We start from the raw sequence: 24,980 nt of genomic DNA, 5'->3' as shown, positions 1-24,980 counted from the left end.
TCAGTGCTCGCAGAAGTCTAGCTAGTAACAGAAGTAAAGGGGGAGGCTGGGTTCATTCTGAGAAGAGAGAGGTCTGCTATCAGCCTTGGGAAACAGAAACAGAAAAGCACCAGGCCAGAGTCTGGAGAATGACATCATAACCGGAGCTGTTGGGGACCAGCTTCTCAAAAACCTTATGCCCTGCTACTTGGGAGGTGTGAGTGCAATGCCTGCGCCATCAAACGCTGCTTTAAAAATTAATATGATGTTCCTTCCAGAGCGCATTATGCAACGCTGTGGGCAGACTATGATCTCATAATCTTCTCCGGATGCCTTAGCGCCTGGTGCCTGCACCAGCGGCCACTCGCTAGAAGGTGTCTCTCTCCCCTTCGGTTAGAGAACATCCCCCAGTCATTGCAAAATCTGCCCGTCATCTCTCATCTCGCCTGCTTGCGGGTGGGGAAGGGTGTTACTGCGGGGGGGGGGGGGCTTGTGCGGTTCGGTACAAAAACTGACCCGCCCACCTCAAAAGAGGGCGGACAGAAGATACGAGAGGAACCCTGTTGCAAATACCGGCCGAAAAGGAGCTGGTGTCGGTTTTTGTTAAAAAAAGCGCTCCCTCCTTCCTAAAAAAAACGGAGCAGCCCAAGAAAATTGACCGCCCTAAAAAATGTAAGGCATCAACAACTATACATCCGTGGGCAAACTGCAACATTTATATACAGCGAACGTGGACTGTTCTTCTCTAAGTTTTGCAACAACAAAAAGCATCTTGACTGTCTCGGAAGCGGGAAATTTACCAGTGCCCGTGAAAATCTCATCTCTTCTGCTCTAGGCAAAACAATGTGCTGTAAAACTGACACCGTTCCAGCACCCTGAACTCTTTGTTCTCTGAACTCTATTTAAACATTTTAAATTTGGGGCATTGGGAGCAGCTACATGTTGCCATGTCATGCAAATGGAGGGTGTGTGTGTGTGTGTGTGTGTGTAATTATTTTCAGGGGACAGTCGGTGGGCAGGGAAGGGGTTTTCCACCCTTCTGTACCTACTGATTAAGAACGTAAGAGTTGTCCTATAGTTGGAGCATCCTGGTCTCACAATGACCAGCCTGCTGCCTCTAGGAAACATGCAAGTAGGACCTGAACGCAACAGCAATTCTCTCCCCCTCCACACACACACACATACAGTTCCCAGAAACTGACCCTCACCTTATTTTTGACTTTACATCCCCTGCAGTCAAAACTGGACTCCAAGATCAGATTTTTAAAAAAATAATTAAATTTGTGCCTTGCCGTTCAAGGCCAGAAACGCTCCCAAAGCAGCTTATACTTAGCTCAGTATTGTCTTCTGCTAACTGGCAACAGCTCGGATAGCTCAGTTGGTTAGAGCATGGTGCCTGAGAATGCCAAGGTTGCAGGTTCGATCCCAGTATGGGACAAATGTATATTCGTGCATTGTGCAGGGGGTTGGACGAAATGATCCTCAGGGCCCCTTCCAACTCTACAGTTCTATGATTTTAAACAAGTTAACCTGTTGGGTGGGGTGGGGTGGGGTGGGGTGGGAGAGAGATGTTGGGTTAAACACACAAACACACCCACCTTTGTGCTTAGGAACATAGGAAACTGCCTTCTACTGAGTCTGAGCATTGATCCATCTAGCTCACTACTGTTTGCACTGACTGGCAGCAGTGCGGCAGGGTTTTGGGCAGAGGACACTCCCAGCTGTGCTACAGCCCCTTCCCTTCTTAACTAAAGGGGTCCTGGCATGAAGGAATGGCTTCTATCATTCTGTTCTGACAATGGAGTATCTGATAAATCATTTCCTAAATGTGGACTTAGTTTCAGAATAAAGAGATGAAGCGTACACTTGCTTTTGTGTGTTAACGGTTCACTAACACACACACAGCAACTGAAACATCCGCTGACATCCTGCCGCATGTGAAATGACAGTGATGGCTCAGCTGAGCCAGCTGTTATGGGCCCAAGGGATGAGCTGATGGGAGAGACTGTCCCGGCCAGATGATAATTTTTTTAAATGCAGGAGCAGTTCTGCTTGTTCAGATACGAGTCGCAAGGCGATATGTTGCTGTTAGATCAAGAGAAAGATATGCATTTTTGCAGGTGTGGACTGGCAATAAATTCCGTGGCAGCCTGGCAGCATAACCAAAGTCCGCCTGGGAAATATGTAATGGCATGCTCTATGTCATGAGTGGGGTGCCTCAGATCTGGGGCCAAATAAGCCTCTTCTGCAAGCCTCTGTCTGGCGCTAAGGAGTCTTTCCAGACCACACCCCTTCTCCCCAGGCCACACACCCTCACTGACTCTGCTTCACCTCCTCCTTCAGTTCTTTGGCCTGGCTGGAACGTGTCCTAGAATTCTGATCATGCCTCTTGGTTGGTTGGTTGGTTGGTTGGTTGGATGATGGAGATGGTTGTGTGTGCAGAAACTAGCTTACAATACAGAGATAAGGGGTTGCAATTACTGCTACACCCACTTTTGCCACTGGTCCTGCCCCATGTCTGGCATGTAGAAGCCTGGAAGGTGACGCTTGCAGGATTAGGCCCAAGGTCTCTCTGGCCCAGGGCTTCCCAAACTTGGGTCTCCAGTTGTTTTTGGACTACAGTTCCTATCATCCCTGACCACTAGTTCTGCTAGCTTGGGATGGTGGGAGTTGTGGTTCAAAAAGAGCTGGAAACCCATGTTTGAGAAACTCTGATCTAACCCAGTATTCTGTTTGCAGGCAGGCAGACGCTGCCTGGAAGGCCACAAGCGAGGCAGAAAGCCATTTCACACCTACAAAGAGGTGTGCTCCAATATAAAAAAGAATGTTCCCTGCTCCCTGCTATTCTCACATTCCACCTTCATCTTCCGTTGTGTCTCTGCAATGCTACACATGCACCCATATTGGTCAGTTCCCGCACAACTTGCATTCTAGGAAATCTGGAGAACTGCACTGTCGAAACGACACTCTGAGAATTGCTAGAAATCTGCATTCTAGAAATGGCACTCTAGAAAATCCATAGATTCTAGAGAAACTCTCTAGATATTATTATTATTATTATTATTATTATTATTATTATTATTATTATTATCATTATTGCTACCTGTCTTGAGGGTGGGGGTGTGCCTTCTTGACTTAAGTCTTCTACTTCAAATGCCCCTCTTTCACGCCTAGCCAAAAATCATCAAAAGCTCTGGATCAGGAGGGAAAATAATCACTGAGCACGTTTTCCGCAAAATATGAGCTATTTATTTGGCAGCCTATCCATGACCTGTCAAACTTTGGCTGGCTTAAGCTCCTCAGGGAAGGGAGCTTGTCACTGTGTCCTCTGTAAAGCCCACATGCACTGATGGCATTATAATAATACATTATAAATCCTAAATCAGTGGTTACTTCATGTCATTTCTCTACAACCTACACAGTGCACCAAACTCATCCATGGAGGAAATTTGTTTCAAACTGGTGATTCCCTTGCAAGGGGTGGGCAGAGGTTTACCGTATTTTTTTGCTCTATAAGACTCACTTTCCCCCTCCTAAAAAGTAAGGGGAAATGTGTCTGCGTCTTATGGAGCGAATGCAGGCTGCGCAGCTACCCCAGAAGCCGGAACAGCAAGAGGGATTGCTGCTTTCACTGCTGTTCTCCCTCTTGCTGTTCTGACTTCTGAGATTCAGAATATTTTTTTCCTTGTTTTCCTCCTCCAAAAACTAGGTGCTTCTTGTGGTCTGGTGTGTCTTAGAGAGTGAAAAATATGGTATATTTACCAGGGGAACCTGTTGCCCTCCAAAAGTTGTTGAAATCCAGACCCCACCAGCCCTGGCCAGCTAGTGGCTAATGGCCAGGGGTGATGGAACTTGTAGTCTAGCAAGCTGGGGCAAAGGCTGTAGCTTGGGGCAGAGCGTCTGTTTTGATTGCAGAAGGATGCCCAACATCATCAGAGATGGCTGGGAATGCCCCCTACCTGCAGAGCTAGATGAGCCAAGGATCTGTCTTCTTATGTTGATTTCTCTGATGGGATACCTGCTTTGCATGCAGAAGGTCACCGGTTTGACCTCTAGCATCTCCAGGTAAGGCTAGGAATGGCCTGAAATCCCAGAAAGAACCACACAGTCAGAAGGGACCCTGAGCACCATCTAGTCCAGGGATTGGCAAGCTTACTTCGCCAGGGATGGTTCATTCCCACGGAGATTGTTCTGTGGGCTGGATTGCATCTGCGCAGACGGGATGTGCCGCGGAAGCGAGTCCCGACTCTGCACTGCACCGGTTTAGCACAGCACGGAGCGGGGACTCACCAAGGGGGTGGGCTCAGTTCCGGGGCGGCTCGGGGGCCGTTTAAACGACCCCCGTGGGCCACTTGCGGCCCATGGGCTGCAGGTTGCAGACTCCTGATCTAGTCCAACCCCTTGCACTGCGGCTGACCCTTATGGGAATTGAACCTGTAACCTGGGCGTATTCAGCACCACCTTCAAACCAACTGAGCTACCTGAGCTGCTGCCCGTCGGTGCAGGCAATACTGCGCTAGGTGGACCACAGGGGTCTGGCTCAAGTTTCTAGTCTCTCCTCTGCACACAACACTCCCCATCTGAACTGCACCCTTTTGCACCTCCTCTGATGAGGATGCAACTTCTTCCATGAAAAGTGGGGGTGGGGGATATTTTGCCAAAGAATTCTCAGGCCACGGGATCAATCCTCGGGTGCTGTTTTGTATCGCGGCGACCTCCTTTTATCTACAGCTCCTTCCGCACAATGGAGACTTGTGTTTGACATCATCCCTCAGCCTTTGTAATCACGCTCGATTTCCATGGCAACGCATTAGGCACGCATGTACACAAACACACACACTTATGCAAAGTCTGTTCACGAGCAAGGGTTCTCTTTCACCTGATCAGGAAATAGCCGGGGTGGGGGCGGGGAGAGGAGAGGAGAGGAGCAGGATCTAAAGAGAGACAGTTTGCTGCAAAACGAAAAGCCATCTATCTGCAAATGATTTATTTGCAAACGGAAACTGAATTGCTTCCTCGGCTCCTCTCGGAGGGCCGTGGGCTCCCTTATCCCTCCTTCAGCACCTCGCCCCACAGTTTTGCACAGGGAGGCAGGCAGCCTCTCCAAAAGCCCATCACCCCCCCCCCCGCATGCAAATGGTCCATCAGACCGTGCATGTTTGCCAACCCAGCGACTGAACCCAAAGGCAGACTTACAATTCAACCTATGGACTGTGCAGTAACTCAATGCTATAGTGTTGACAATGAAAGCACTTATGATTTGGACTTGCTGCCCATACAATACAAGCAATGGCTAGGCTTCCATGGTCCTTATTCAGATTTCTAATACAAATAACCTATTGTTGATATACTTCATAAAGGGGGCTTTTTTTCCTACAGACTGATAAAAACAGCTGTTTCCTAGTGCCTACAAGAGTAGCATTCTGGTTAATCAGTATCTCCCCTCCTTTTTCTTTCACAGATCCTCCCCTTCACCTTTATTACTCTAAAAAGGGGAAGCAAAAGGAAATGGGCCCACACCACACCCATCTCCCAATTTTCTCTGTGTTATTATTGTGGAAGTTAATTCCTTTAATCCCCCTGCCCGCTGTACAACACAACACAGAGGCATAAAGACTCAACCATGCTTGGACTTCCCCACTCCAGTAATATAGAGGCTGGCTGTAGTTGCAAGGAGTTGGCAGCAGAGGAGGAAAGGCACTCTGTATATACTCAGAGGCACTCCTGACACAATACTTCAAAGCTCTGCTGCACCAAACACAGTTCCCGAAACTGAGATCGTAAACCCCGTGTAACAGAATCAACTCCAGCCTTTAGAGTGACCGTAAACTGGGGATTTGTGTCATCTGCATGCTGCTTTCCTCTAACTGGAAAAGCAGAGTTTGACTGCGAAATTCCAAATAAATAGACGATAAAGGGTGGGATGGTACTGAAATTACCCATCCAGCAGCAAACATCTGGAGGTCTGGAGGCTTCTTTTAGCATCCTTGGGTATCACTTCTAATTTCTGGCATATCTGAACAGCTGCATCCCTTAGAAAATGAAGTCTAAGGGAAGGAAAAGAGCAAGCCTTTTGCACAGAAAACAACTGCAGCAGTCTCTCTCTGGCTACATCCATTCAAAGCGCTGTGGTTCAACTTTCAACACTTCCCCCCAAAGGATCCTGGGGACTGTAGTTTGTTAAGGGTGCTGAAAGTTGTTGGGAGATCATCCCCTCCCCCATTCCGCTCCCAAAGTTACAATTCCCAGAAACCCCCGGGAAAAGGGATTGATTGTGAAACCACAATCTGGGAATTGTAGTCCTGTGAAGGGAACGGAAGGGGGGGTCTCCTAACAACTCTCAGCCCCCTTAACAAACTACAGCTCCCAAGATTATTTGGGGGAAGCCACACTTGTTTAAAGTAGTATCATAGTGCTTTAAATGTATGGTCTGACTGTGCCCCCTCCCTTCTCAAAATTATTACCTTGGTTAAACAGTACCTTCCCTGCCCTTCGCCAGATCCATGCATATCATTGCTATGATTTATTTATGGTGATCCCCCCCCCCCCCACGTAGGTCATTCTGACTGAGGGGAAAGCAAGCCGCATTCTCTGGGTGAACCAACCCCCCCCCCTTCCCTCTTTTCTTTTGCATCCAAAAGTCCACCCCATACGTTTTAAAACACTCTTATGCCACTTTTAACCACCACCACCCCATTCAAAGAACCCTGGGAACTGTAGATTGCTAAGAGCACTGAAAGTTGTTAGGAGACCCCCCCATGGAGCTACAATTCCCAGCACCCTTAACAAACTACGGTTCCCAGGATTTTTTTTTGGGGGGGGGGGGAAGCCCGTGACTGTTAAAGTGATACAGGAGCACTTTAAATGTGCATTGTGGACATCTCTGTCCATTCAGTTACAAAAGTGGAGGCCCTTCCTTCTCGGTAAGAATGCAATGAACAAGAGAATGCTGTGTGTTTGTGTACATTGTTTCGCTGCAAGTACTACCCAAAAACCCCACCCTCCAAAATTGTGGGTCGTTGCTCAGGTGTATTCTGCAACATGCCACTGACGCACTAATAGTGCATTAGTCATGGATCTATACTGGGCTGTTCAGTCCATTTTACCAGTTGTTTTGCGATGACCCCCCAACGTTACTGCATTATTGCCATCTGGAGGGGGCCCTCTTGCTCTGCAGCGCAACAAAAGCAGGACGAAAAATAAAAATAACTGGATATCATCTGTGGTATAAACAAGGTGACATGATTTCAGCAGGAAGTTATGGGTCGTGCACTGATTGGAAATGAAGCAGTGTGTCCGACCCAAAACTTTTGCGGATACAAAGTGTATTAAAAGTAGAATCGCATATAACCGCTGTGATTCCAGTGGACAATTTAAAAAAGGACATCCGCAGGGCTGGGTGGGCCTGGTAGTTCAACAGAATATGAAGTGGGTAACGATGTCATCTTCAAACAGCACCTTTGAAAATCTGTACTGAGCACAGAGGACAGGCTTGATTAAAGCTATCAAACTGGTCTGGAAGGACGGACGTAATAAACAGAGCACCCCCTCCTTCCTTTCCTATAAATATGAACAACCTTAAAAAAAAATACACATCGCCTGGTTCCACACGATACGATCGTTTGCTCGCTTGAAAAACAACCACAAGATAGCACCATGGAGGCAGCTCCCCTCCAGGAAAACCTTAATTGGTAGCACCAGCAAACTAAAGGTACAGAGAAGTCTTATTTTGCCCCTCCTGCCTAGACCTTGTAGACAGAGGTATGTACACCCCCCACCCATATGTAGAGAGATATAGAGATAGATATACACCCACGCAGGCTGCATCTCGGCAGGGGCTGCTAAAAAGACCCACATCCCTATCGACGGGCCGGTGCCCAGCAGCAGCAGGCCAGAGTGGCTTCCGGTTATGCCAAACTCAGGGCAGTGCCACTCTGCCACTGGAAAACGGACAGCCGCATCCCGTAGCCGAAAGTGGCCCACAAGGGGATGGGGGTCGCTAAAGCGGGTGACTCACACACCACTCAGACCTCAGCTGTACAAGGCATGCAGGGGCTGCCCGTGTCTGCACACGGAAGGGTTACATTCTTCTTCCTCATCATCTTCATCTGCTTCATCTTCTGTACAAAAGTGCGTTTCATGCGCACGCCTGCCGGTTTCGCCGCCGGACCGCACAGCAGCTTTCCTCTTCCGCCTCGCTTTCTGCATCCGCTGCTCAAGGACTGCAATCCTGCAGGAATGGGGGAACTTCCCAAGCACCCAGATCTTCCTTCATAGCCTACGAAAGGATTGGGGGAGAGGGACAGAGAAAGAGAGACACGTGTAAAGGAGGAGGGAAGGCATTGCTTGAAATGGATTGTTACATTGGATGGGTCATTCCTCCACATGTGGTGGACATGCAATAAAAAAAGCTAAAGGCTTTTGGGAACTGATATGCAACGAAATGAAGAAAATGTTTCAATGGGCTACCCCCCAAAGACCAGAAGCTTTTCTTACAGGCATTATAGGAACGGATGTTCCAAAGAAGATGGCTAAACTCTTTATGTACGTGACAACGGCAGGTAGAAGATTACATGCACAGAAATGGGAAAAAGAGGAGGCTCCAACAAAAGAGGAGTAGCATTTGAAAGTGGTGGACTATGCAGAAATGGCAAAGCTGACAGCAAAATTAAGAGATCAGAATGATGAACCTTTTATAGAAGAATGGAGGCCTATTAAAAAAAAATTACAGTCAAATGAAGTTGCGGGCAGGATTCGAGATAAAAGCAGTGGAAGAAAAATGGCAGAATCATTGTAATATGGATAAAGATATAATGCAAGAGAAAAGGTTTGAGTAAGACACTGTGGTGGTGAGGGTGGGAAGTCAACTTATGAAACAACACATAGTGTTTCCCCCCCTCCCCTTCCGTTGGATCCTCACAACAACCTTGTGAGGTGGGCTGGGCTGAAAGACAATGACTAGCCCAAGGCCGCCCAGTAAGCTCCAGTGCCGCCCATCAATATAAAAATATATAACCATGCAATTTAGCTCAGACCCAGTTAAGGGTGGCATCTCAATAGCAGAGCATCTTCCTTGCATCATGCAGAAGGCTGCGGGTTCAATCCCTAGCAGTGGCGTAGCGTGGGTTGTCAGCACCCTGGGCAAGGCAAGTAATTTGCGCCTCCTAGCCCACTGATCCCTAGGTAGGGCTGGAAGAGACTCCTGCCCAAAATCCTGGAGAGCAGCTGTGAGAGAGTGTGGACAATACTAAGCTAACTGGACAAGTTGGTGGGACTTGGTTTAAGCCGCTCCCTATGTGCCTATATTCCTATTATCATTACTTATCATAATTATGTCATTTTACAGATTGCTTCCCACAAGGGATACTGAAGCGATTTGCAATATAATATTCTATTGATCAGCTGCACATCATCCAGGAATGCTCCTGCAGACCCCAGTGTACAGTATCAATCTCTCCTCAGCCTCATCAGTCAACATGACCACACACATACACACACACACACACACCCCTCCATTCTAATAAACGGATTTGGCAATCTTAGGCTCTGCATCGCCATTAACTGGAGCCTCCATTGCCAGGATTTGACTCACTAATGAGACATGCTGGCAGCCAAGCTCTGGTCCCATTTGCGGCTCCTGCATCCAGCCAAAGCCTTGCTATCTCTCAGAATTTAACAGGAAGAAACTTGCAGTTAGGGATTACGCACTAAGCAGGGGTTTCGCCAAGGGGGTCAAAGCACAGGATTTAAAGGCCCTGTACAAAAAAGCACCAGGCAGCCTGATGGTTTCTTGAAAGCCATGTATCTCCTCTAGGGACGGAGGAGGAATCCGATTCAGTTCGCACTGGAAAATGCATTACGTTGGGAGAAACTGCTCCGCGAAAAATGCGTTTATTAGGCAAAGTTGCATACAAAGGCATGGATGTCAGGAGAAATTTGTACTAAAATCCTGGCAGGTTTTCACGAGGACGTTGGGGGAGGAGGGAATTGCAAAATGATGGGGAAATGTGGAAAACTGAACTTAAGACTGGGCGGGAAATGAGAAGCAGAGAAACTGAAATTTCCTCGCTGCAGGAAATGAAGTTACAGGGAACCAGGAAGAGGGCCTTCTCGGTGGTGGCGCCCTCCCACCAGATGCCAAGGAAATAAAGAACTATACAACTTTTAGAAGACATCTAAAGGCAGCTCTGTAGTGGGAAGTTATAAATGTTTGGCATTTTATTATGTTTCTATATGTGCTGGGGAAACCCAGCCAGATGGCTGGGGTATTAACAACAACAACAACAACAACAACAACAGCCCCTCCTAGTTAACCCAATACTTGCAACCCAGGAGGAGCAAACCTGTCTTCGCGGCACCAGCAGCTGACCCGAAAGCAGGAGCACGAGAGAGAAATCCCGCGAGCTTCCTATTTATCATGTTAAAACATTGCTCACTGCTGAGTCAGCTGGCCAAGCCCCATAGCGAAGGCGATGCCTCCAGCCTTTGCCTGGTTTCGGGGTTGGGTGGTTTTTTTGGACTTCTGCACTGCCCAGCACGAGATGCCTCCGGAAATCTTATCAGTCCAATTCCGAATGCAGATAATTAACTCTGCTGAAAACGTTGACTGTGCGGCCCCACGTCGGCCCCAGCAGCTGACAGCGGGGAAAAGGTTTGGCAGCGCTGATGGCGGTGGACCAAGCTGGCAGTGGGGCTGGCAGGGAGAAGCAGGGCTTTAATTTAACACACTGTGCCACGTCTAGGCTGGTAGAGCAAAAGGCAGCCGGCGCCAGGCTGGCATAAGACAGGCTGGCTGGGCCTTTCAAGGTGATGTCAGATTGCATATTTAACAGCTGCAATCCGCGGAGGCCTGGTTCCTCAACTACACCCAACTTCCTTTCAAAATCAGAGATGAAAGAGTCCCAGCGACACAGAGGGGTGCATCCTGCGTGGAATCATGCTCAGAGTAGACCCACTGAAATTTGTGGAGGTGGCTAGCCATACCTGCGAGATCGCCTAACCCAGGTTCGCTCTCCAGCTGTTTTTGGACTACATCTCCCATCATTCCTAGCTAGTGGGACCAGTGGTCAGGGATGATGGGAACTGTAGTCCAAAAACAGTTAGAGACCCAAGTTTTTGCAACTCTGGCCTAACCAGATCTATGCCTTCTTGACCACTTCAATTGACAGAACTGGCTCTGTTACACGTGCCACATGTGCTGTTTTAGCTGTGACCTTCAAAGCGAACACGAGCTGCCCATCAACCGAAACAAAGCGAGACAGAGACGGATTGCAAAGATGCAATAATAAGTCCAAGGCGGAAGAAATGATATAAATTAACACAGCTGGTGAGGTGCGGTGGGCGGGCGGGCTCTGGGCTGCACGAGCTGTCTAGTTAATTATCCCACCATACGGTTTCATTCGCATCTGTGCCCCAGCCTTGGAACTTCACCCAGAAGAGTTTGGACGGCTTCGATCTCTCCCCGTACAGCCGCCAAGAGACGGCACAATCTCTTCTGGCTCGGACCCCCCTCCCAAGCACCTTCAGCACCTACAAAAGTGGTCTGAATTGTTCCTGAAAGCAGCCTCCCTCCTATATGGAGGTGGTGGGATCCTTGCAAGACAGTTCAATAAGCGAGAATGCTGCCATGTAGTTTTATCCCCCTCTTCATTACTTGGTGCCTTCTTGTTATCGTGGACTACAACTCCCATCAGCCTTTGCCAGCACAGCTAATGATCAGGGATGATGGGAGTTGTAGTCTGCAGCAGTGGGAGGACGTGGCCTTGGCTATCCCTAATCAAAACAGCCATTGTTCCCTGACTCAGAGGTAGCACCTGACTTAACTAAGCTCCCTCCCATCGCTATAGCACACAACAGCAGCTAAGGGGTCTAATACAGACGTTCCCAAATGGTCCATGGGGAAGGTCGGGGGAAGTGGAACATTAGGGAACCGCTGGTCCAAAACATCACGAAAAGGAATGGAGCCAGCCATTAGCCCCCTTAACTCAAGCGCTCCACTGCCCCCATCGCCCGCTTTCCAAGATAGAGTGCCATTGAGCTTGAAGGCTCAGTGATCTTCTCTCGTCCCATCTGTGAAGCAAGCTGCACATGAGACAATCCAACTTCTCTTAAAGGCTGAAATCCCAGTTGAAGGTGGCCAGTGGTTGTGTACAGTGGTAGTTCTGGTTACAGATGCTTCAGGTTACAGGCGCTTAAGGTTGCAGACTCGGCTAACCCAGAAATAGTACTTCGGGTTAAGAACTTTGCTTCAGGATGAGAACAGAAATCGGGCGGTGGCGGCACGGTGGCAGCGGGAGGCCCCCTTAGCTAAAGTGGTACCTCAGGTTAAGAACAGTTTCAGGTTAAGAACGGACCTCCAGAACAAATTAAGTTCTTAACCCAAGGTACCACTGTACTAGTTACGAGTGTTGGACTAGGACATGAGTAGGCAAACTGAGGCCTGGGGGCCAGATCCGGCCCAATCATCTTCTAAATCCAGCCCGCAGACAGTCCAGGAATCAGTGTGTTTTTACATGAGTAGAATGCATCCTTTTATTTAAAATGCATCTCTGGGTTATTTGTGGGGCATAGGAATTTGTTCATTTCCCCCCCAAAAAAACATAGTCCAGCCCCCCCAAGGTCTGAGGGACAGTGGACCAGCCCCCTGCTGAAAAAGTCTGCTGACCTCTGGACTAGGACCTGGGAGATCAGGGTTCGAATCACTGCTCAGCCACGAAGCTTGCTGGGTGGCCTCGGATCAGTTGCTGCCTCTCAGCCTAACCCACCTCACGTTGTTGTGAGTTGTAAAATGGGATGGAGGAGAACTGTATATGCCACTTGGCGCTCCTTGGAGGAAAAGTAGGATATAAATGCAGCAAATAAAGAACAAAACAATAAATTTCGTTCACAGAACTTGAGTGTTTATCTGTTCTGTACTTGCTTTTTCTTCCTCAGTCAAAATCCACCCACTGCGCTGTTTGCCCTACGTTCCCTCTCACAGAGGAATCACAAATCTCCCATGTAATGCACATTATCTAGCCCCAAGTCCCTGGCCAGATCCAAGTTTTACAGTATCAAACTCCTGCTTGCAGCAAAAATAACCTGGAGAGCTCTGCGGGCAGCAAATCAATTTTCTAGGTTAATTATGTACTGCCTGAAGACTTTCCCCTTTAATTTATTTTTACTTAACAAAATTTATACGCCACTTGATTGCAATAAAACCTCGTTGGTCACTCCCCCAAATCAAGTGCAGGAGAAAGAAATATTCCTAAATTTCTGAACCAGTTGGAAATCCTGAAATGTTTTCATCGTTATAGCTGGAAGCCTGAAATCAGCCTCTAATGTTCAGGCCCTGTTTTAGGAAGAGAGGAAACCGCCATCTTGAGTCGGACCACTGGCCCATCATCTATGCCAGCTTTCCCCAACTTGGTGCTTTCCAGGTGTTTTGGCCTACAACTCCCATCATCCCTGGTCATTGAGTATAAGAACACAGTAAGACCATGTGGGATCAGTCTATTGCAGAGCTTTCCAAACTTTTCATGTTGGTGACATGCTTTTTTAAACATGCATCATTTTGTGATGCAGTAATTGAGTTTTACTAGCAAACCAGAGGTTAAACTTTTATCTCTCTCTCTCTGATAATAATTCTTACTAGTTTTCAATTGCAATCCAATAGTAGCCTCATTATAATAATACCAATTTATAATACGATTATTAATACCAGTAGTTCAAATATCAAATTATATAACTTTGTGCTAGAATTGATGGCTTGATTATTTGCTTTACTTCTGTGTTCCAAAATCTTATTAATTTCCATTACATTCCGGTCATAATAATAATCCCTTATACAAAACTGCAATATTAATAACTTCTATCCGTGTTGACACATTAAATGATTTATAAAACCACAAGTGAGGAACTCAAACTATATCCTCGTTCTCCCTGTGTGTGGCAATTATTCTGTCCATGTTGTTTCTTCCTGTCCTTGTAAGATGTTATGTCTTTCTTTCCCCTGGTTGTTGCTGTTAATCCATCATGCCTTGGGCAAAGCTGTTATTTGTTGTTTCAAAAATTTATCCATTGCTCTGTTTAAGCTCCATTTAACCAGAAGTTAAACTAACTCCTTTGAGCGTTCGTGTGACACACCTAAACACTGCAGGTGCGTAACTAAAGTGTCGCGACGCACAGTTTGGAAAGCTCTGGTCTAATGGTCTAATCCTGCATCCTGCTCTCAGGGTGGCCAAGCAGATTCCCGTTTGAAACCTGCAAGCAGGACCCAAGCGCAAGAGCTCTTTCTCTCCTGTGGTTTCCAGCAACTGGCATTCAGAAGCATTGCTGCTTCCAAACATGGAGGGAGAGCATAGGGCAGAGGTCAGCAAACTTACTGCGCCTTGGGGCCAGTGTCTCCAGCGCCGATCGCACGGTGGGCTGGAGGGTGGGGGAGCGCGTGCCCATATGCATGCACACACGCTATTTCCGGCGCACTTCCGGGTCGGAGGAGCACCAGAAATAGCTTGTGCACATGTGCATGGGCCTCCTATGACCCAGAAGTGCGCCAGAGATAACGCTTGCGCATGCGCAAATAATGCTTGTGCATGCACACAAGCTGTTTCCGGTGCTCCTCCAACCTGGAAGTCGGCAGCTGCGCAGCACTGGTAAGAGCGGGTGGTGGCAGCAGGGGTCGCCACGGGCCGGATAAACGAGTCCCTCGGGCCTTATCTGGCCTGCAGACTTTAGTTTGGGGACCCCTGGCATAGGGAGTGTGGCCCTTGAGCCCCCCAACAGTTCATCACCTCCACCCTAATTTTTGAGCTGACAGCTTAGAACAGATACTTCTTGGGCCACCTAAAGGGAGCGTTCTGACTCAGTGCAAGAAAGCTTTGTCTGCGTGCGGCGTGTGCAATTATTCCGCATGTTCCAGGACCGATCCCCCAGCGTTCAGGACAAGGTTCTGGAACTTACATTAAGTCTAATATACTTAATTAGCTGTAGGGATAAATAAATAATATAGTAATTACAGGACTGATGGCGTGCCACCTGTGTTCCTCGATCCTGCAGGGATCGCGCAGGCAGACAAACACCACACAGTATTTATCACTCTGAGTTGTAACTGCTGCGTGGCGCCCAGGGAATACTTCCAGGAGGAGAAAGCAGCCACATAACCACCAGCATGTAAGGAAGAAGAGCAACACCATCTTGGAATAATGGCTCCCAAAATTTTCATCCCATTGACATTGATGCTTTTGGTGACCAGCAAGAGGCGCCAGAGCTACCGGTGAAATAGGGATCAGGTGACACAAAGGGACAATGGGGTTCCACCTGCTCCTATAATACCGTATTTACGTGAATCTAATGCGCCATTGAATCTAATGCACACCTCAATTTTCAAAACCTTGAAACTAAAAAAAAGTATTTGCTGGTGCCATCCCATCTAATGTGCACCCTAATTTTCATGATGTTATTTGCCAAAAAAGGTGTGCATTATATTCAAGTAAATACAGTATAAAGCCTAGTCTCTCTGCCAGAGTGTCTCTTCATTTATACACCAGTCTCCGATGGGCGGAGTATAAATAATAAAATTATTATCATTCTTATTATTACCTGCCTTGCTTCCCAGCCTGTTTTCGGACAGGCAGCCATGACTAACTTAGCTATAGTGTGTGTTTTCTACAGTGGGGAGGGTGGGGGAAATGCCCTTTTCCTACATTCTTTCTCATATAAGCTGAATTTATTCTATTTTATTTATTTCTTACTTAGCAAAAGGTATGTACTGCTTACTCAGCCTCTTAAGCTTACCATGAACAATTTAAAAAACCCCGTTCATTTAAACCATATGAATGAAAGCAAAGCATTAAAAACCAGTTGACGTGTTATCCAAAACATAAATAAAATTGGTCGTTTTGAAACAATTATGCATGATGAAATTGCGCGTTAATAATTGCACATTTGCAATCACACGCTAGGATAAAAGGAAGAAGAAAGGTTTTGGCAGGCACCAAAAACAATACAGCAAAGGCACCTGTTTAATAATGTCAATGGGCAGGGAGTTCCAACGAGCAGGTGCCACCACACCGAAGGAGCTATTTCTTGCAAGGGCAGAAGAAACATTACGTGGCACTTGTAAAAGGCTAATTCTGCAGACTGAAGCGGTCAAACAGGTGAGCATCATTCCTTCTAAGGCCGCATCTGCACTATGCACTTAAAGCAGTACAATACAACTTTAAACCATCGTGGTTTTCCCCAAAGGAATCTGGGAAGTGTACAGTGGTACCTCGGGTTACAAACACTTTGGGTTACAGACTCTGCTAACCCGGAAGTAGTACCTCGGGTTAAGAACTTTACCTCAGGATGAGAACAGAAATTGTGTGCCGGCGGTGTGGCGGCAGCGGGAGGCCCCATTAGCTAAAGTGTTACCTCAGGTTAAGAACGGTTTCAGATTAAGAATGGACCTCTGGAACGAATTAAGTTCATAACCAGAGGTACCACTGTAGTTTGTTAAAGGTGCTGCTGAGAGGTGCTAGGATAACACTCTAGTCTCCCCCCAGAGCTGCAATTCCTAGAGTTCCCCAGTAAGAAGAATTAATTGTTAAACCACTCTGGGAATTGTAGCTCTGAGAGCAGAAAGAGGTCTTCTCACAACTCTCAGGACCCTTAGCAAACTGCTAAGAACTGTGAACATTGACCGTCTTGCAAGGAAGCAAGTCTATGCGGCAACATTTTGTTGCAGGGCCCATTTGGTTTGTGCATGTGACAGAGCCTCAAAGATACTCATGAAATCATGTTTTTAAAAAAATGCTTCCCTGGGCAGGCACAGAAGGTTATTAATATAAAGGATCACACAGGCTCCCTCCTGCTCCCTCCAGCCCCACCACCCGCCCAATTCTGCTGTCCGGATGAAAGCAGATAACTCTTATGAGAGACTGCTGAGCCTTGTCGGGAAGATTTGGGGGTGTAGAGTTTTATTTCATGCCTTCATTCATTTAGGTTTGACGTCATTTTATGTCTCTCATTTGTCTCTCATTTGCCTTATTTCAATATTCGTTAAGAGGAGAACATTTATTCCTTTTTAAAGAGGCGTGATGCAAAGAAAAATCAGGGCATTTGGCGTTTGCTGATGTGGTAGGTGGTTTGGAAGCTGCCTAATCCTTCATTATGCGAAAGGCTGGACTGGATGAATCCCAAACTGGAATTAAGATTGCCAGAAGAAATATCAGCAACCTCAGATATGCAGATGACACAGGAATTCAAGAACCTCTTAATGAGGGTGAAAGAGGAGAGCGCAAAATATGGTCTGAAGCTCAACATCAAAAAAACGAAGATCATGGCCACTGGTCCCATCACCTCCTGGCAAATAGAAGGGGAAGAAATGGAGGCACTGAGAGATTTTACTTTCTTGGGCTCCATGATCACTGCAGATGGTGACAGCAGTCACAAAATTAAAAGACGCCTGCTTCTTGGGAGAAAAGCGATGACAAACCTAGACAGCATCTTAAAAAGCAGAGACACCACCTTGCTGACAAAGGTCCGTATAGTTAAAGCTATGGTTTTCCCAGTAGTAATGTATGGAAGTGAGAGCTGGACCCTAAAAAAGGCTGATCGCCGAAGAATTGATGCTTTTGAATTATGGTGCTGGAGGAGACTCTTGAGAGTCCCCTGGACTGCAAGAAGATCAAACCTCTCCATTCTGAAGGAAATCAGCCCTGAGCGCTCTCTGGAAGGACAGATCCTGAAGTTGAGGCTCCAAAACTTTGGCCACCTCATGAGAAGAGAAGACTCCCTGGAAAAGACCCTGATGTTGGGAAAGATGGAGGGCACAAAGAGAAGAGGACGACAGAGGACGAGATGGTTGGACAGTGTTCTTGAAGCTACCAGCATGAGTTTGACCAAACTGCGGGAGGCAGTGGAAGACAGGAGTGCCTGGCGTGCTCTGGTCCATGGGGTCACGAAGAGTCGGACATGACTAAATGACTAAGCAACAACAAATACAGAGCCTCAGTCCACCTAGCTCAGTATTGCCTACCCCAGCTGGCAGCGGCTCTCCAGGGTTTCAGATAGGATTCTCTGCCAGCCCTACCTGGAGATGCTGGGGATCGAACCAAGGACTTTCTGCATGCAAAGCAGATGCCGTTCCACTGAGCTACCGCCCCTGAAGTGAACCCGGGCTAACTCAGCCTGAGGTTACCTCGGAGGACATTCACACTGCCAACCTTTTTGCTTCCGATAGTCTTTGACGACTAGGTGCAAATACATAACAAACCTGATTCTGCTGCCTTGACACTGCAGTGCGCTTATCGTTCCCTGCACCGCACCCTGGCAAAAGCAACAGACTCGTTAACTCCTTTAACGTGCCGCAAATTAATTGAAGCGTGCACTTTGGGAAAAGTCTGCTTAATGAGATGCGGTCCATTCTTTGCTGCCATGATGCCTTTTGACAAGGAAGGCATGATGGAGATCCTGTGTTGTGGCCTTTATCCCCAGAGAACTTTCCCGTTCCTGATCATGCATCGTACCCCCCAAAAAAGGGAGAGCAGGGGGAGATGCTTGGATCAAGGTGGATCCAAGAGAGAGACAGAAAGAGCTGGAAAAGGTTCAAAACCACCATCCAAGCAGACATTTAGGAGGAGGAATGATCTGATAAGAGGATGGCATGCCTGCTGCCCAGCGATATCCACAGGCACTTCCACACAGCACGGGCAGCTTAGCCTTCAATAGCTTTGGGGGTTATTACACTAAAAGGTAAAGGTCAAGGACCCCTGGACAGTTAGGTCCAGTCAAAGGCGACTATGGGGTTGCAGTGCTCATCTTGCTTTTAGGCTGAGGGAGCCAGCGTTTGTCCACAGACAGCTTTCCGGGTCATGTGGCCAGCAGGACTAAACCTCTGGCACAACGGGACACCGTGATGGAAACCAGAGCACACGGAAATGCCGTTTGTCATCCCGCCACAGCGGTACCTATTTATCTACTTGTGCTGGCATGCTTTCGAACTGCTAGGTTGGCAGGAGCTGGGACAGAGCAACAGGTGCTCACCCAGTTGTGCGGATTTGAACTGCTGATCTTCTGATCGGCAAGCCCAAGAGGCTCAGTGATCTAGACCACAGCACCACCCACATCCCTAACATGAATTGGCCTTGAGTCAGGCCACTTAGACCACTGAGCCCGGAACTGTCAGCTCTGAATGTCAGCTCTCCTCGATCTCAAGACAGACAGAGCAGCTCTTTCAGGGTTTTGCTGTCCAAGATCTTTTCTCACACATTTTTATTTATCAATCCATGACATCGCAGTGTCAAACCGTACACAATGACATGAAAGGATGTTAGCATAACCATAACAACGCAGAGCCCGGCAATCTGCTACATGCTAGCAGGGAAAATTCGCAAGCACACAGAATACATCCATTTCAGCCTTGACCATCAGGGACTGCTTTTACCAGGGAAGTTGATGCCTCAGTAACAAATCTAACCAAAACAATTTTTTGGGAAAGTGGAAATTGTATTACACCTCAGTGATGGGCCATGTAATGCAAAAAGGATCCCACTTGTCTGAAAATTTGTCCCGCCTGCTTTCAAACCTTATTAGTATTTGCTTTTCAGTTTTTCAGCTAGGCAAGAGACCAGATTTACAATGAGAACTGCGTGGAGTCCTTATAGCAATCGGCTACCGCTAACCGGACCGTAGCTATCAAGCAGAAGATTAGTACTTTATACAATAAGCCACTTGTGTTTTGCAGAAATATCGAGAGAAGGGCTAAACCAGGGCCAGGATAGGTAATCTGGTTGACAATGTTTGTGGTCTACTGAAACACACCAAGGTCTTTTTTTAAACTGGAAATGAAAGAGAATGAAATCAGGACCTTCTGCGTGCAAACCACTTGGTCTATGCACTGGTGATGGGCATATATGTCAATTGCAGTTTATCTAATTCTTCCAATCTGAATTTTTCCTCTCCCATTTTTCTGCATCAGTTTTCCCGTTTTCCCATTTACCACATCAGTTTCCCCCCCACAAATATTCATCAGCATTTTGGTGCATATTTCTCCTCATATACACATGTTTTGTGTACAATACTGATTCAAAGGAACTCTTTTTGCAAGCAATTTCCCTCCAAAATACAATGTACCGGTATCTTTGTATATTCATTTCACTAATGTATGCATTTTCAGGCACACTTTACCATAACAGATGCATTTTTTTTCCTGGACTCTGTTTGGAGACATGCACCCCCAAATTCAGAGGTGTGGATTTCAAAGGACGGCTGCTTTTCGTTTGGTGTTTTCCTCCTGGAAGTGTAAATGATGGGAGCCAAAACCAAATTCACACAACACATCTACCACTGAGCAAAATTTCTACCACCAATTCAAACAGGACATCCATCTGGGCACCCTTTCAGAAAACAACTAAAGTTGACTTCCTGGTCATACAGAGAGGAACAGGCTTTGCAACGCTGGAGACTTAAATTGGGCTTGATGCAAGAATGCCCATGACCTGCCTTTATTTTTCTTACGATAAAGTAGCTGCAAAGGACTCTGATCTTCCTCAGATCAACAGTGCTGGCAGCATAGCTGTCAACTTTTCCCTTTTCTTGCGAGGAATCCTTTTCGGAATAAGGGAATTTCCCTTAAAAAAAGGAAAACGTTGACAGCTATGGCTAGCAGTGAGGGAGGTTAGTATTTAACCTTCCCCACCCCATCTAATTTAACCTCCCCCAAACAAAAACACACCCAACTCCCTAAATTGGTATCAGTTCCTCAGAGCAAAAAAAGGGAGATGAATTCTTCCACCCTGAAAATATTTCCTCTCCACTCTCCATCGTTCTGGACCAGGACTAATCGTAGCTTAGAGGGGAGTGGGCGATTTAGATTGGGGGGAGAGATAGGAGAGGAGAGGGGTGAACACCCACCCTCTCCTAATGCTGCTGCTCTAATAAAAAGGGAACCAAAAAGCCCTTCCTAGTAAAGTGGGAAAAATCATCCTCTAGGGAAATCCAATTGTCAATTTCCTGCTTTAAATCAGTTTCTGCCCTCGTATCAAGAAGAAAGAGGGTTTTATTTATTTTTATTGATAGGATTTCTTATCCGCCCTTCACCATAAGGTCCCAGGGCAGGTGGCAACAGTACAGCACAGAGTTATAAAAGCAGATCGAACCATTGCAGAACAAAGAAAACCGCTTCAAAGGGAAGGGAAGAGTGCAGAACTTCAGCCCAAGAGGTAGGTCCTGCAAAACACAACACCTCACCTGTCAAATGCCCAGGGTAAAGAGGCTGTGTCTTTCAGCATTTAGCAAAGATGTCAGAGAAATCCCTGCCTCCAGCAAGAGTTTCCAGTTTAGAGTAAGGTGTTCAAACTGTTACACTCAGGATGCTGATCTGTTATTGGTTTGTATTTTCTAAGGTTTTGTGTTTTCTTTAAAAAAGGAAAGAAAATATCTGGTTGGCAGTCTTTGGGTGAAATTCTAACCCCAATCAATTCAAGCAGAGCTTTGTCTAGTTTTGATGGAATTAGTGTTTAGGCACATCACAAGCTCAGATTTCTTGCCAACTCTCTTTTAAGATCTCATGCAAGAGGGCCTTCCTATCACTTGATCCACAATCCTCTTTGAGGAGGTTTTCCATGTGAGATTCAGTTGCATCCCGGTAAAGCCTGGGGCGACAAACCCATTTCCCCAAAAGATCAGACTTTCTGCAGTAAGGAAAGTGAAGGGGAAATGGACCAGAAGGCACTGGATAACTCTTGCTCTGTTGCCACTAACCTCTAACCTTCCACAAACAAATCAGAGTGACTGTTCAATAAGTACAACATTTGATCACCCCACAAACATAATAAGTCTGCCAGAGCAAGAAACATCTTCAAACTGATTCCGAAAAGTGCAGCTAGCAGGAGCATCTGCTACATCCCGACTGCGATGCTGCTCTATGGAAAAGGGACAGCCACGGAGAAGGCCCTGCTATGAATTACTGCAAAGTGGAGGTGTTTCCAAGATCTTTGGGGCTTGCACAAGACATTCTCCCACAGACCTTAGTGACCTAGCAGACAAATAAGGGAGAAGGTGGTCTCTCAATTAACCTGGTCCTGAGCTGTTTTCTGTGCTGCTGTTTTTAGCTGCATTTCATTATATATTGAGACGTGGGTGTGGAAGGTGATTAATGAACCAATCAATAAAAAAATAAGGATGAGTGCTCAGTAAGCAGGTCAGCTGGAAGTATCCTCAATAGAGATATTATTTAAGGATCTTTTGCAGAGCACTGTTCCTGAACTATGCCCCTTCCATCAAGCCCCAGAAACAGAGGAATATCTTCTACTGAGTCAGGGCATTTGACCCATCTAGTTCTGTATTGCTCCCCAAGATTTCATACAGGAGTCTCTCCCTGTCCTACTTGGGACAGCTGCATATTCCTGTGTTGCAGGGGGGTTGGACTAGATGACAGGGTCCCTGGCAACTCTCCGATTCTGCTTGGAGATGTCAGAGGTTGAACCCAGGACCTTCGGCATGCAAATGATGCGCTCTGCCAATAAGCTACGGTGTGTCTGTCTCTTCAACTTTCGCAATTGTGCATCCCTTTCCCTCCCTTAGGCATGCATGTGTCTTAGCTCACAAGGCTTGGCGCTGGCTGCCAACAGACACACCTGCCTGGGAGAACTTGGGTCCTGCATCCGCCTCTCACCCAAGCTTCCTCCCACTCGGCCGGCCGAGCCAACTGGGAATTTGCACATTAAATGGGGCAGCCGCTGGCAGGCAGGGTGGCTGGAACAGGTCCCTGGCTTAGGGTCAGAAGCTTCCAGCTACGCCAGCTACTGACAGCAAACCCTCACTTCTCTATCCTGGAGCTGCCACCCTCGCCGCACCCTCCTTGGTCAGTTGCCGCTGGCACCTTAGGAAGTTACTCTATATGAGATCAGGCCATTGGTGTATTGAGCTTAGCATGGTCTGCACTGAGTGGCAGCAGCTCTCCAAGGTTTCAGGCAAGGGATCTCTCCCAGCCCTACGTGGAGATGCCGGGGATTGAACTCAGGACCTTTGGCACGCTAAGCATGCCCTCTACCCACTGAGCTACGGTCCTCCTCCCCAGTTCTGTCTTAAAGATCCCACCTGTTATCTTTAAGGGCAGGAAGCAGAGGCGAGAAAGCAGATCTCGCAAAAGGTATCTTGTCACTGGTGATGCTCTGTGTCCAACATCTCTCTTCGAAGGCAATCTACCCATGTCTCGTCTGTAAGCCACATCAGCTCTGGTGAAGTTTACAGGAAAGGTTTGGACACTGCGCACATGCAACATGGAAAAGGGGATCAGACCGCCAAACTGGCTGGTCCTCTTTGCCACAGTAAAAGCCACAAGCAAGATATGAATGCATGTCTCCTGCTCCTGTTTCCCAGCCACCCAACAACTGACACTCACAGGTTGAGTGCCGCTGAATGTGGAGGCTCCACATAGGCACTGTGGCCAGCAGCCAATCAAAGTCTTTTCCTCTGTGGATGTTTTCCTAGGGCCCTTTCCATTCACTTTCTTAATTAAATCTGCATAGCCACCCATCAACAAACACTCCTAATGTAAACATTTTAAAAAAGCCGTTTAAACCAATTGCCCTTTCCGTGCCTCGTGGCAAGGATTTCTACAAACTATTTGTGCATTTTATATTGGAGGGGGAGAAAGGAATTTAATATCAGGTCACATCAATGCAAGCATGCCATGTTATAGATGAAACTCATCATCGCCATCTGACTTAACACCTGTCGAGCGCTTTCTAGGGCTCAAAAGGCTTAATGTGCATTTTCTAGCTGTAATCTTTACAACAACCCTACCAGGTAGATCAGTATCATTATTTCCAAGTGGAAACGCTAACTGAAAACCACCTAACATGTTCGATGCAGAGACAATATCCCAGCTAGGAAGCTTCCTCATTTGCAGCTCAGGGAACTACCCCACAAATGAGATATGCTACAGCACCCTTCAACCAACCAGGGCAGCGCTGATGGGAGTTGTAGTACTACAACATCTGTCGGATGCCGAGTGGGTGAAGCCAGTGCAAAAGAAACATGGCTTTAGATCACCATCAGAAGATGTTTATTGCTATGTTTTCAAAAGGGGAAGAGTCCTGCCAGCTTCTTGAAGACAAAGAGTCCTGTGTGGCACCTTCAAAGACTAACAAAACATAGAATCATTTCACATCGCCAGCTTCCGTGGGCTAGAATCCCCCATGGACTCTCGTTCAGGAAAGCTTGTGTCACAATTAACTTTGCGAGTCTTCCAGGTGCTACTAGGCTCGCTGATGTGGACTCCTGCCCCGTGTTTGCACCCCCACTCATTTCATAACATGGGAAGTGGCTCCAGCTGGGGGACCCTACTCCAATAATTCTACAATCGTGCCAGGAAAGGTTAGACTTAGAGGAACATAGGACGTTGCCTTAAGCCAAGCTGGTTTATCCTTTGGCATGCAAAGCAGATGGTGTGCTACCACTGAGCTATGGTGCTTTTGGCAAAAAAAAAAAAGTTTCTAGTCCTCAATGCTCTGGATAAAGGGCTGAATTAAACATGGGGAATTGCCTTACCCCAAGTTAGACCATTGTCCACACTGACTGGCAGATGTTTCAGGCACAGAGTCTCTCCCAACCCTACCTGGTGATGCTGGGGATTGAACTTCGGGCCCAAGCAGATGCTCTAACCACTGGGCTGCGGTGCTCTCCACATAAAAAGTAAAACAAACTTCCAGCCTTCCAGGGTAATAAGCTGAATGAAACAGGAACAGGGGAAGCAGCTGCCTTCTACCCATGGCCCCTCCAGCTCAGTACTGCCGACACGGGCTGGCAGCTGCTTCCCACTTGGAAACAGGACCGAGCTCCCCAGATTTCCCCCTCCCGCTGCCTGGATCCCCAAGATCGTCCCCGCCACCACGAGCCTCGCCGGGCCCCTCACCTACCGCCGGTGCCGCTGACTCGCCGGGCCGCCCGTCGAGGCGCCGTCGCTCCGCCGCCCTACACGCGCCCCCGGCGGCTCAGCCAGGCCAAGGCGGCCAGCAGCGCCAGGGACGTGGCCA

General features: G+C 47.4%; 1 long non-coding RNA gene across 1 annotated transcript; it reads right to left on the bottom strand.

Moving 5' to 3' along the window:
• Window positions 1-6,800: 6,800 nt before the first annotated feature.
• Window positions 6,801-24,934, bottom strand: LOC310834410. Its single transcript, XR_014559245.1, has 2 exons — window positions 24,864-24,934; window positions 6,801-8,257 (listed from the first exon to the last, which is right to left on the bottom strand). It is a non-coding gene; the product is annotated as an uncharacterized lncRNA (long non-coding RNA).
• Window positions 24,935-24,980: the final 46 nt, after the last annotated feature.

This window comes from Podarcis gaigeae, assembly GCF_964106915.1.
Source record: "Podarcis gaigeae genome assembly, chromosome: 16".
Taxonomy (NCBI): domain Eukaryota; kingdom Metazoa; phylum Chordata; class Lepidosauria; order Squamata; family Lacertidae; genus Podarcis; species Podarcis gaigeae.
The sequence above is the reverse complement of the archived record's forward strand: the minus strand, read 5'-3'. Positions and strand labels throughout refer to the sequence as shown.